A 15,486-nucleotide genomic window follows, 5' to 3' on the forward strand; every position below is an offset into this window, starting at 1 on the left:
ACATCTTTCAAGTTGCGATAAGCTTTTGTACAAGGTGTGGGGCATGCTACATTGGACAATTGACATGGGTGTGAAGAATAGTGTCACCAGTAAATAGGTTATAATCTATTGGACATACAAACATGGCATCAGCATGAAGCACCATCTGCGCCATCATGCAGAGCACAACATACAGTCGCCTTATGATGCCCTTGATATGTTCTGATTGCTTCTCCAATTGATAGGTCCCATAGTCTTGCAGTTGAATCAGTAACAAGGAAAGCTCCATCAATAGAAAATATGCAATCCCAAACCCAATGTTGATGTCCTGTTAGTGTACACTCCAGAGTGAAGCCATCAACATTCCATATCTTTACAGTTTGGTCAGATGATGTTTGTTGCCAAATACCGATGATGTTCACAGAACTCGGGTGAAAGAAGACATTTCAAAATGTATGAATTATGTGCTTGAATCTTATGCAATGGCTCGAAGTTCGTCATTGTCTATGTCCCACGCATCAACCTCCAAACATAGCATGTTCCATGATTATTTGTAGCTACAACCAGACTTCCATCCCACATAACTGTCAATGATTCCTCCTTTGGGAAAACATTTTTGGAAGCATGGGCCCAATTTAACTCATACGAAATTTCTGGACTCTCCCTTGGAAATGGTAGTGGTTCTACATCCTCTTCTGCTAAGCTTGTTGTGGCTGCAACCCATTTGGATTCCTCCATTATCTAACACATAACAGGCAATGGAATCGTTCCGCTATCGTCCAAATGCCTGGGCCAATATCAAAGGCTTGATGGGTTTGATACTTGTACTAAGACAATCTTTCTGATCACGCCTGAAACTAGCTTTGATTCATAACCATTAGAGATTGGCAAAGAGAACTTGTTGCATTCAAGTAATTTCCAATGCAAGCCTCTTTGACTTCTTATTTCGAACTAACAATACACAGATATATTACTACCCAAATCACTTCATCACCGAAGATACAATTCATGATAAAAGAAACTTCGATAAAATAAAGGATGTTCTGGTGAAGCTATTAAGAGCAGGAACGCATAATCATTGGAATCATAGTGTAGGAAAGTGAATGTAGTTCAGGAATCCTTCACAGTGCAGGAAGCCCACTGTAACTAGTGTAGGAATCCCAATTAGTGCAGGAACGTAAATGTAATGGTGCAGGCACGTCCCAAAGTATAGTCAAGCCAGTTTGAATCCTGCAACATACAAACCTTAATTAAACTCTCATTAACGCTATTTTAATCTTGTTAAAATAAAGAAATAACAAATACCCTTTGAAAATAATCATTTAGCTAATCGACAGCATGAGAGAAATAAATAAAAATAAGACAAATTGGAGACCCGACACATTCCATTATTGTTGTTGATGATGACTAAGATGAAAATAATGATAATGATGATCAATTAGAAGACGACGCCAAAGATAATGATTATGATTATGACCATGACAACATTTAAAAATTGGGAATATTGGCCAAGGTCATTAGCATCATCATCATCATTGTCATTGTAACCCCCATTGTCTTTATCATCATTGTCATTATCATAATAATCACAATTCATGTCATCATCATCATCTTCATTATCATCATCGTCATAATTATTGACATTGTCATCAGTTGTTCATAATTGTCAATGTCATAAGAAATATCATCAATGCAAAAAATATGATGAGTGTTGGAAAAGGGATGCAAAAGTGAACAAAAAAAATGGGGGCAACAATAGACATAAAATTGGATGAAAAGTGGACACAACATAAGTAGATGCAAAACAAGACAGAAAAATTGACACAAAAGTGGAAGAAAAAGTAGATGCAATGGTTGATGTAAACTTGGACACAAAATAGGATGAAAACATGGATTAAAAAGTGGAAGAAAACATGGGTGCAATAGTAGACATAAAACTTAGCATGAATTGTGGTGAAACAAATGAGGATACAACAACGAACGCAAAAAAAGACACAAACTTGAATGCAAAAAGGAGGCAAACTTGGATACAAAAAGGAATGTAAACATGGATTAAACATGGGTGAAATAGTGGACACAAAATTAGATGCAAAATTGGACGCATCTAAAGTGGATGTAAAAGTAGATGCAGGAAACATAAAAAAAATATTTGATGCAAACTTGCACACAAAAGAGCATGCAAATGTGGATGAAAAAGTGGAATACAATGTGGGTTGCAACAATAGGCACAAGATATGGCACAAATATTTGCATAAAAAAAGTGGATGTAATAACAGACACAAAAAAGATACAAACTTATATGCAAGACAAGATGCAATAAGGGATGTAAAAGTGGATGCAAACATGGGTGCAACAGGAGAAACAAAATTGGATGAAGAGTATGGATGGAATGGAAGTATATGCAAAAGAAGATACAAAATGAGATGCAAAACCCAACACGAAAGTGGATGCAAAAATAGATGCAATATTTTATGCAAAAGAGGGTGCGAAGATGGATGAAAAATTGGAAGCAAATGTGGGTACAATAGTAAGTACAAAACATGGCATAAATTGTGGTATAACAAAAGTGGATGTAATGATAGATGCAAAAAAAAGAAGAAAATAAATATGCTAAATAAAATGAAAAAGTGGATGTAAACATGGGTGCAAAATAGGATGCAAAAGTGGATACAAAAAGGGATGCAAAAATAGATGTAAAAGTTGATGAAAACCTAGATGTATATGAGGATGCAATCGTGGATGCAAATTTAGAAGCAAAAAAGGGTGCAAAGAGAGGTGCCAAACTAGGTACAAATAATGGCACAAGAAAAATGGATGCAACAGTGGACACAATAACAGATGAAAAAGAGAATGTAAATATGGATGCAAAATAAGATGTAAAAGTTGATGCAACAAAATTAGATGCAAAATGAGATTCAAAACTAGACACAAACCTTGATACAAAACTTGGCACAAAGGGGATGAAAAAATGATGCAAAAATGGATGCAAAAAATGATTTTAAAAATGATGCCAAAGAGGATGCAAGAGATGATGCAAAATTTGATGCAAGTGTAGGCACGAAAAGTGGATGCAATAGAGGATGAAAAAGTTGGTGAAACAAAATTATGTGCCAAACTTGATGCAAAACATGGTGCAAAGGATGGCACAAAACTTGGCATAAAACCTGGCGTAAAACCTGGTGTAAAATATGGTGCAAAACCTATTACAATACTTGGTGCTAAACTTGTTGTAAGACTTGGTGCAAAACTCAGTGCAAATTTTGCATCAATTTTGCACCATATTTGATAAATGGACACAAATAGCACCAAAAATAGGCTCTAAACGCAAAAAATGAAGTAAAAAGAGACGCTAATCACAGGGTTTTGTTATAGTGTATATCTTGAATCATGATAATTTTTACAAAACCAAAGAAGGTTTTTTATATGAGCTTGTTCTTGGCATAAATATCTCTCATTTTTCAAAAATTATTCTCCATCTCCTTGTAATCCGCACCCAAAGATCATGACTAAAACAGGGAATGACAAAATCTACAAAATAGGTTGTAAATATTCATTCAAATCTTCCAATATATGACACTTGTGAAGAAACTTAAGGAGTTTTTTTTATTTACCTTGTGTTTGACAAAAACCTCTTTTTTCTTTTCAATATTCATTTCCAATTGGTCATAAACCGATTTTTAAGTTAACTTCTAAAATAGTAAAAAACAAAGAAAATCCCATACAGCCAAAATGTAGCGAGCTTCTTTTTCATATTATATGATCAATGCTTGAATTTTGAAGTTGCAAGACACTTAAGTACTCTTTTCATAATCATATAACCCGATTTCAAGAGGTGGGGAGTCGAATTGAAAGGTCAAACTGTTGACTTTGTGGAAGCGCAACGCATTCGCTGCACTTCTTCCTTCTTCAACAAAAACCGCAACGAGTTCATGATTTGCATGCTTATGATCACCTACTAGACTTCTGAATGTGTCACACATGTGAAATACAAATTTTAAAACATTAGATACCTATAGGATAACATTTGTTCATCAACATCCTTGAAAAACACCACCTACAACAAAAGCGCAACGAATTTCCACCTACATATGTTTGACTAGATGTTGGGGTCTCTGACTAAGAAAAACAATTGATAGATGATGTTGACAGCCTTAAAAACATCCCTGAGCCTCCATACATAAGAAATAACACCAAAACCTTGATCCTCCATCAAAGTTAATGCTTTGACAGTAGCGGAGCAACTTTGCTGCATTACTATGTCACTTGCCTTTTTTACAAAAAAATACCAAAAATAAAGAGGATGTGATTGATATAGGCTGATGCACTTCAACAAAAAGACAAAAATAAAAATTTATCTTGGTTTCCTATCTAAACTCAAACCTTTGTTGCCTCAGCCAACAAGTCTAGATTTCCTCTTTCTTCCTTTTGGTTTTCCTACAATGCCTCTTGTAACTGTTGTTTTGTAGCCCTCGGCTCTATTTTCAAAGTGTGTTTTTCCCTGCAAATATTCTTGAGCTGTTTGTGAAGGGAAAAGTTCTCTTCAACGTATACTTAACTTCAAACAATGCTGGCTCACAGAGATTCAAGTGGTCATGTATCTATTGTTTGGCACTTTCATCTTGTTCTCTAAGCCTAGTAATTTCATTTAGAGCTTTCCTCAATTGTTTCCTTAGCCTATGGAGAGTGTGTTGCCCTATGCTGTAAAAGCATCAAATTTATGAGTGCTACAAAATAAGTGCTGCAAATGTTCCATTTTGCTGTGTAAACGCCAAAATGCTAAAAAATTAGTGAATTCAATCATAAATGGCACGAAAATTAGAGAGTGCTAACAACGTCATCATGCACCAACAATATAATTCTTGCACCTCTTTATAGTTCAACATATTGATGCACTTTTGGAAGAAAATCGGGACATGGTTTTTCTCCGCGGAAATGTTTTCATGCTCTAACATGAGTCAAAACACACCCAGGTCACATGTGTGGATCTCTAGAAGCTAATTAATGCTTCTACCCAAAATGCATAACAATTTTAAACAACCAAGTTCCTCCTTCATTTGCATGTAGATGAGAAAGAATCTAAAAATTATGGGACACTGGATTTGTTCCCATTATGGAAAATTGAGTATCACATGGACCATTTTCCAAAATTTACCATGGCATGGGAAATACAAAAAGTTCTGTGGGTCCAATTTGTTAAAAAAACATAATTTTCCAAAATTCCAAATTATGCACATATTTGTAGAAAATGGGTTGTTACTGCCTAAATTTGTAATGTAACATGTATAAAAAGACCATCCATGACTTGTGCTAAGGAGGAGGATGCTATTCTAGTTTTTTATTGTTGGTTTGGACCCTGAGCATTTGGCTCACAATGTAAAAGACTACACAACATTTTAATAAATTCATGTATGTTCTATGTTGTAGTTTTTTGCATTTAATCGCTCTTTGTGATCTAAATTTTCTATAGGAAGCATGAGCTAGTTGGTTGGGCTCGCCAATCCAGCTCATTTCCCTTCTTCTTATGTATTTATTTAACTAAGCTTTGGATCTACTAACATCATTTGATATTTTGAAAAACTAGTATATTAGTTTGTGATTTTTTTTCAGATCTATAAGGATCACTTTGTGTGTATAGAATTAGAAGTGTCATGTTGCATTTCTTCTCAATTTATTCATGTTTTTGGAATACATAATTTTTGTATGGTTTTCACAATTCGCGTTAGTGGTTTGCATTACGTTTGCTTAGATATTTTTATAAAACACCGGTACACAAGGGTTCAAATATACGTATCGTTGCATGAAAAAGGGTATGATCCCTAAAGAACTCGAAGTGTGTAACTGAAATTTGATGAGATCTCTATGATTCACCTGTAGCTACATGTCCAGAATCAGTTATAAAGGAACAAAGTGCAGGGTTGATTGCATATTGAACGATGTGGATTTTTTTTATTATATTTCAAATTGTTTTGTTTTTTATCCATATTCAATCTAAAAGGAATTCAAGTACGAAGACGAATAGCATGATTTTAGATTTCACATAACCATAACTTATGATTGATTGTGTGGGGTGTTCACATAGATCTCTTCTACTATAATATTCTTGTGGATTTGAGGCATCATAGTTATTTTCCATATTTTTGTGTTTTTTTTGTAAATACATGCACAAGTTTCAACACTAGATGTTCAATGGAATATTGGATTGGAATTGGCACTTGAATCCAGATTAATGTGATATTAAAGCAAATTTAAGAGCCCTTTTTCTCTGCACATTTCCTTTTGTCACAATATAATGCAAGATTATAATAAATTTGGTTATCCTAGATTTCAATTGTCTTGTTTTTGATTTATTGAAGGCATTCTTTGCATTTGCTTAAGTAAATTCTCAAGTTTCCAGTTAATTAGTAGTTAAGGTTTCCATTTCAATAGTTGGGGTTTTGTTATTTAAGTTAGGGGTTTTTCTTGAACTAGGGTTTACTTTCCAATAGTTAGGTTTTGTTTCTAGGTAGACTGCAAGATTAATATTTGTAGTGATTAGGGTCAGGGAAAATTTTAGGGGTGAAATTTCACAAACGGATTATTTTTTGGACATTTTCTGAAAAAAAATATTCGCCAATTTGGTTAAAAAATCGCCTATTTTTTACATATATATGATTAAATGGATGATATTCAACAAAAAATTACCAATTTTAATAGTAAATTATATGTTTTTTATTGAATATCTTCCTACATTCTATACGCATGAATTTTCAAACTAGTATAGTCGCTTATAATACTATATATAGGAAAAATATTAAATCCTTAAAAAATACCATGATTAGGATTTCATTTCTAATGAAGACTGTTGATTGCAAGAATAGAGCGGGGATTGACTAGTGCAGGAACTCAAAGTGTGGACAATTTTTAGAGAAATTAGGGTTTTGTTTTGCAAGTCACTGAAATCTTTCTCTGGCATTTCTATTGTTGTGCCTCGAAGTCTAAAGACCCCAACTTGACATCAAATGTTGGTCTATTAATCCACCACATACTGCATCTAACAATTGGATAAATACTTAAATACACTCTCGAAGTGTATATGCAGAATCTAATTTCATTATATATATATATATATATAGATATAGATATAGATATAGATATAGATATAGATATAGATATAGATATAGAGATAGAGATAGATATATATATAACATTTTATTAGTGTGTTAAAATAAAAAAGGTATAGTTCCTTCCATGCTTAGCATGTGTTGACAAATGGTATGTGTGTGTATAAAAGGCATCATAGATAGATGGTAACTCCAATAAGTGATAAAAAAGTTTACATCTTTGGATAACTAGGACCTAGCCATTGAAATTCCTCATTAATAACAATAACATTCGATTAGTTGCATGAGGCGAACAAGTGTAAAGATCATCTAAAAAACGATTTCATGACAATTTGGAGAGTTAGGGTGGTGCTTCATTTGACAAGCGTCGGACAACAAACTAAGAACTTCCCCATGGCATAATTATGCTACATGTTTGAACAATTATATGCTACATGTTTGAACAATTAAGAGGGTGTGTTGTGACATCCCCTCTCATATGACCAAGTGGAACAATGATAACTCGTCCCCCATTTTTAATGTATAAAACACCTTTTCGAAAAAAATATATAATTTAATATACATAAATTTAACAATTAAATTTATTATTTCAATAAAATTTATCAAATTTTAAATAAATTTAATTAAAAATATAAAGAATCATAATTCTTTTTATTATACATGCCTAAGCAAATATTATGCATTGGATATTTGTTGATTGCCTATTAATTCAGTCAAACATGAGAAATATTTTTAAATTTAACAAAGTGCAACTTTAATTTTTTTTTTTGCAATTTATTTTATTGGCATTTATTTCTCATGGGATTAGTTGTCAATTTGGACATGTTATTGCCCAATGTCTTAATTAATGAGCCAAGAGTATATGGGTCACATCAAATTTTGTTTTCGTTTTTATTGCACTCCATAATTATTTAAGCCAAGAGTACATGGGTCACATCAAATTTTGTTTTAGTTTTATTGCATTCATAATTAAGTGAATGAAACATCACATAATTAGATAATTGATACATTTCTTTGTTAAAAAATTGCAAAATATTTTTTATATTATTTAAAAAATTTACTATTATAATTAACATGAAAAATGTCTAATAATTTCATAAGCTAATTTTGTAATCTTCATAATAAATAACTTATTTATATTTTCAAATTTATATGTTTATCGTCACTAAGTATATTTACCATTTTATATTTACTTAATATAGCTATAACATTAATATTTCAAAAACATCCAAAACAAACTATATACTATAAGTAGTCGTTTATAAATAACACATTATATTATTTCTTAATTTTTTAAGTTAAAATGCATATTAAATGATAATTTTCAACATCTTGAAATAAATTAAAACCATTCCTACCCCAAAGATACATTTTACAACTACATTTACAAAGCTTAGTTGCTAATTCTTTTAATATATCACAAGAATCAAATAGTTTCACTATTTTTTTTACAAAAGGGAAGGTATAAGCTACTATGTAGCACTTGTCTATTATGTATACTGCTCGACCAATCAATCAACCATAAAGCAATACATTAAATCAACTTTCTAATTTAAATAAAGAAACCACAAGTTTTTTAATTAAAAATTTGATGCACATATCGAGAAAGACAAATTCCTTGGCAAAATTTTGGAGACCTACTTAAATTTTAAACTAATTTGAGTCCTTTTATATATTTACTACACCAAACTGTTTAGTTGAAATTGGGTGAAATATTTTTTTGTTAGATTGTAGTTTTTATTATTTAAAATGTATTTTTTATTATATATATGTATTTAGTATTTTGAAAATTTATTAAACTATTAAGATTGTAGAGAATTCATAACTCAAATTTGTGATTCCAACAAATTTCTACTAAAATTTTACTAAAAATATACCTTGAAAAATAAGAAAACATATACTACATAAAATAATAATAATAATAATAAAACAATTTCATACTATTAAAAAAATCACTGGAAATTTTGAAATTGATTTAAAAACCATAAGAATTATAAATTCGTTGGAAACTACTCCTTAGGCTTCAAAAAAGGAAACCATTTTAATTAAATTTTTATCGTCAAACTATCGCATATATGCTAAAGTAATTACTGTCTTTTAGATATTTCGTACTGCACAACAAAACAAGAAGTTCCTATCCATTTCTATGCAGAAGTGGAAGATTCTGCAACCTGTTACGAAGTTCATGTAATTTAAAATGGGAGGGGCTAGTTCCCTTTAGAAGCATTATGAGCCCTCTTTTCTTTATACATATATTACAAATGCGTGTCAGAACGACACATCCAGACATATTAAACGCCATCATCAAGACAACATATGCTCGCAGGATTCAAAACTGACAGAGGGTGTGTAAACCATCCACCCCAACCGTCACGTCGTGCACTCGTGTGCAGTCACGAAGTTCATGTAAATACACGACTTTGGAAGGAATGTGGTTTCTACTTTTATAATTTGGAAAAATTATTACTCCCGAATCATTATTCGGGTACTTGCCACAATATCCTCGACTTTGGAAGGAATGTGGAAAGTTGTCTGATTTCTACTTTTATAATTTGGAAAAACTATTACCCCCGAATCATTATTGCAGTACTTAGCCACAATTTCTTCCCGGGGAAAGATGACTGAAAAGAGAATTAATGCTTTGATCGTTTAAAGTAGGGTATAAATTGGGAATAATGAATACAGAGCCCCACGTTATTTTTCGAAACAACGCAATATGAGAATGTTCTTCATAACGTGAAGACAGAGACACACTTTCCAGACCTAGTAACTAGTTTATCCTGTCAAATATTAAGCAAGAGATGTCATAAAAGGAATTCACTTGAAACATATCATTACTCAATTTATCATAAAATTGTATAACTTTAATATACGAAAAGATTGTGAATAAAAGAATAACTAATTTATTCCGAAATTTTGTGTAAAGATTTTATCCTTTATTTTATATAAAAAAAAAAAAATTGCCAACAGCAGAGATGGAATAAAGGTGGACAAAAATCTGTATAGTGTGAGTAATAAAGCAAATTCAAGAACATATTATAATGGGATTCACACTATTGTATTTGTAAACAAACTATGTCATGTTTTAATTTGATATATTCATTCCTGAAGAATAAGTACATGGTATCTCTATTGGAGTTATTGTATTTGTAAACAAACTATGTCATGTTTTAATTTGATATGTTCATTCCTGAAGAATAAGCACATGGTATCTCTATTGGAGGTAGTGTAGTGTACATATTCGTATTTATGTAATATGTAAAGGGTATATCTATCATAAGATGCAGAGAGGTATGCATGCCTCTTTGTTACATGTTTTTAATGATTTAGATCATTTTTTAAGTTTAGTTTGGTAATTTTTGTTAGGGAGTTTCTTAACATTTGGAGTGTGCTATAGGTTAGATGGGTGTTTAATGAGTGGAACATATTTGGTTGGATATTATGGTATGTTAAGTTTTATATTTAATGGGAGTTTGTCAAGAAGTTGAGTGAACTATATGCACAAAGGACATTCTAGTAAATTGTTGGTTGCAGTAGTCAGACATCCATGCATTCAAATAGATGGTGTTGTTCTTTTATATGGATGTTGACAGGTTCATGACATTTGAATGATTGAGGTACAAGATGAAAATGTCAAGGTAGACCAAATATAAAATTTTCTAATTAGGAGGTTCTTCGACTCATAACGGAACATCTGTTGTAGAGGGGAAGATGTTGAAGAACTCAACATATGAATATTATGACAAGTAATTATTAAGGAGGAGGGTTGGAGCATGTAACTCCTATTAGTCTTAGGTGTGATCATGTTTATGGATTGTTGAAGATTATTGGTCATTATTAGATAGAGTGTGTCTCTACAAGGATTTGTTTCATAGTCTTTAGGAGGTTGTTAGGACTAGTTCGATTTGAAAGATTCTCTTTGAATAGATAGTTCCTAAATTGGTGTGTGGTTGAGATATTAACTGAACCAATATATTGTGTCTACGAGAGGATGTCTATATTGAAACAACCAACATGTATTTGTATATGCACTATTACATTGTTTAATAAAATGCTCAAGCATAATTTTGATGTGCAATAATGTCTATTCTCCCATTTTTTGGTCAGCTAACCCATAAGGAATTTTAACAAGTGACTCGATATATCCTCCTATGCATATAATACGAACACTTAACTAATAAAAGAAATGACACAAGAAACAAAAGAAAGAACATCCAATATTCGCATGGTAAAACCCCAATCAGGGAAACCTCTGCATGAAGGTAATAACATCTTTATTATATTTAGAAATCCTCATTCTTACATAGAGAACATTCACAAATACTTTACCATTTTACAATGATAAAAGTATCATATGCGTGTGTTTGTGTGTGTGTGTTCAACATGGGATTCCATAACCTTTATTATATACCAAGAGATATGGATGAATTACATCCCAATAATACATGTGTGATAATGTAATTTCAACTCTTTATATAATAAATTATTACAATGAGATTTTACTCCATGATGAATGTGGGATATACCTCTTTTACATAAGATTAAAGTTTCTTCTCACATAAAGTAGACATTATTACCTTCCAAAAGGACATATTTTAACAAAGTGATGCAAAGTTATTGTAGTGGTGAAACCAAAAATGCTTTTGTTACAAATATGGTATTGGGCTTAGTGATGGGTTGAATCAATAAGTTCACTCCTTATAAGTCTAATTGACTTTCGGAGTATAATTAACTCTTACAAATTGAAGAGGATTTGGGTTGACAACAATTTATGTAGCCACAAGGTTTTGCAAGCTTATAGATCCATACTAAAGAAGAATGTCTTTTGGCATTTTCAAGAATGTTTTACATGATTTTGGTTGGAGAATATATTGAATAATACGACACATTAGCTACAGGAAGAAAAATTGGTTGAGGAAACAAGTGGATAGTGTGGTTTGTCCCTAATTTGTTTATGATTTTTTTCATTTCTAGTTTTTAAGAGAGTAAGTGAATTGCTTCCAAAGGAAAAGGTGACAATGACTTGAAAGATCATATTTCATTGTAACTTTGGAAAGAAACAACGAGGTGTTGGTTGCACATGTGGGTGCACAAAATCTAAATTTCCAATTGAATAGACATTAGATAAGAAACCTTGCAGATAGGTTGATAGGTGATGGCTAGCCTATTAGTAGCTATGACAATATGTGGGCCAAATGGTGAAAATAATTCTATACTTTGGTAGTGCAAGAACTTATTTTATAATTTTTTATGTTTTTGGAATATTAGATGAATGAATTGAACCTTGTTTATCCTAGCTAACTCAAGATGAGTATAGTTATTTTCTTAGAATTAACTACTCTAACAAATGACATGGAAGTATAGAGATCCAAAATTGAATCAAAATGTTGAATATGTAGACAAAGATGCCCATAATGTGAGCAATTGTAAAGGAGGAAGATGGTATTCATGTCATGTGTCATTATCTTTTGTTGGTAATTTGTAGTGTTGCAAATATCATTCTTTAGTCTACTTGGTAAAGAAGTGTGTTATAGCCAAAATGAATTTTAGCAACGTGTTTTTCTCCATGAAATATTTTTAAAATGATGCACTATAATCCTCATTGGCAAGTGCAACGAATGTAAGAATGATATGGATAAATCTTGTATCCAAACTATTTTCTAAGTTATTAGATAACTAGTGAGTATAGTGGATGGAACCCATGTATCTTAGTTGATGGAAGTATGTCCAAACTCCATAGGATGGTTAGTTACTCAATCTTCATGGTTAGATTGATGTTAGGCCTTGAAGTACAATAGGTTTCTAGTTATTCTGAGGTACCAAAGGTAGTGTTGGTTTCCAACTGGTATGTGTTTGATATAACCTTTTTATTGGTGAATAGATGAGCCTGGACTTCTTGAGATAAAAGCAAGTTACATTATTTTTTCTTGAAAAGCCTAAGATTGATTGCAAAGTTAATTTTTGAAGTGGAATGATGAGTTTGTAGTAGGGCAGACGAAGGATTTGGATACAACAGAGAGGAAAAACTGGTGAATTTTTTTGTGAAAGTGTTATAGAAATCTTATAGTAGTGACAGAGATGGAATAAAGGTGGAAAAAAATGTGTGAGTTGTGACTAATAAAGCATACTCAATATCATATTATAATGTGATTCAGACTATTTTATTTGTAAGATGGTCTATATGTCATGTTTTTATTCAATATATTGATCTTTGAATAATTATGTACTTGGTATCTCTATGGGATGGAATGTGTTGTGTGTACCCATATTTATGTAAATTGTAAAGGGTATATTGTCATAAGACCTAGAGAGGTATGCATACCCCTTTGTCATGTGTCTCAGATAGAATAAATAACTTGTCTAGCTTAGCTAAGTAACATATGTTAGGGAGTTATTTAACACTACCGGGCCATGTGTTGGCTGGATGCTCTATGAGTGGACCATATTTGTGGTAGACTCTGGAAGGTGAAATTTTATGTTCAGGGGGAGTTCATCAAGAATTCAAATGAACCATATACACAAAGGACATCATAGTAAACTGGTGGTTGCAGCATTTAGGTGCCCATGCATTTCTATGGATGGTTGTTCCTTTATATGGACGTCAACAAGGTGGTGACGCTTGAATGATAGAGGTACTAGATGAAAGTGCTTGATGGACCAAATATAGAATTTGTTGATTAGGAGGTTATTTGATTCATAGTTGAACATTTGTTATAGAGATGAAGATGTTGAAGACCTAAACATATGAAGATTATGACAAGTAATCGTTAAGGAAGAGTGTTGGAGCATGTAACTCCTACTTGTCTTAGGAGTGATCATGTTTATGGATTGTTGAAGATTATTGGTCATTATTAGGTAGAGTTTGTCTCTACATGAGCTTGTTTTGTAGTATTTAGGAGGTTGTTAGGACTAGTAGAGATTTGAGAGGAGGTTGTTAGGAATAGTTGGATTTGAGAGATTCTCTCCAACTATATGGTTCTTGTATTGGTGTGTGATTGAGATATTCACTCAACTAATAAATTGTGCATCTAAGATAGAGTGAGGTTGCTAGGCCTAGAGATATTCCATTCTTCCATATTTTTTTAGTTAACAAAATAGGGGATTTGAACTAGTAAACTATCACAAGAAGTGCCTTAGGAATACACCCATACACCATTAATCTAAAACCCATAAACTTATTTTCCCCATTTTAACAAAAAATACATAAATTACTATGTATAAAATTATGAAGTATTACTATATTTTATTCCACATTCAAACATTATCTCCCCCCTCTAGCTGTGATATTGAATATATCCACTAGGCTGGATAGGTTGATTCCTTCCACGAAGTAATCTTTAAGTTCGACTTTTTGGAGTTTATGGTGAATCTCTATGTTGGAAGTAATGCTTCCATGTCATGTGTAGTTATCATTATGTGTCCCTAGGAATCAGTCTAGAAGTTGTTGATTCCTATGTTATGAGTCAGAATCATGATCTAGATGTGTCGAAGTTAGTGTGTTATGTCCTTTATATTTATATCTCTTGTGATCAATGAAAAATATCAGAGTGTGTTTTGGTGTTGTGTCTAATCGCTCTCTCTGATCTCTCCCTCATTTATAATATGGTATCAGAGCCAATGAGGATCGAGATCTTGGATTTATGTGGAGTGATCAATTAAACAGCATGTGCATGGTTCGTTGTGCTAAGATCTCTTTTTTGGAACGATTTTTGGAACAATCATTGATTGGTTTAACGCTGAATCTAAGTGTTGTGAGGAGCCAACACAATGGTGCAAAGTTGTTCGTGTTAAAAGTCGCAAATCTGCTTAAAGTTTCCACCCTAACATAAAAAGGACAAAGATCTCCACAAGATTCAATATCCAAGGGTTCCACCATCGGCAAAGTCACAGATCCTCGTTGTGGCACATTTTTTTTGGGTCTCCTCGCTGTGATTTGCACCACATGAGGATTTGTACCATGGAATTGGTGTTTTAGGAGTAGTAGATTAGAGACAATGTGAAGACGTAAAAAATAGCCTAAGATATAGCATGTCATCATTCTTAGACTTTGAGGATCAAACTTCAATGTGGGGCGATGCAATTGAACATTGTTGAACACTGCGATGTAGTTGAACATTGTTGTGCTTTGTTGGCTATTGTTGTTGCAAGTATAGAGATCTATTGTGTTGAGTGGTGGCGTACTTGTTATAGGTGTTAAGGGAAGCTCCACGGGTGGAAGAGCTCACATTCATCAAATCAGATCGACTGAGGGAATTTGTGTGTTGCAAACCAAATTGCAGTAAGAGTCAAGTTGTTTATAATAGCATGGGAAAATCGACGTGCTTAGCCTCAATGGCAGAGTTTCTCTCACGGGCAGAATCTTCTATTGTTGCAACGCCCAAGCCAACAACGATTAAATCTCCTGCAA

The sequence above is a fragment of the Pinus tabuliformis genome, chromosome J (assembly GCF_031772625.1).
Source record: "Pinus tabuliformis cultivar Carrire ecotype Pingquan chromosome J, CPIR1, whole genome shotgun sequence".
Taxonomy (NCBI): Eukaryota; Viridiplantae; Streptophyta; class Pinopsida; order Pinales; family Pinaceae; genus Pinus; species Pinus tabuliformis.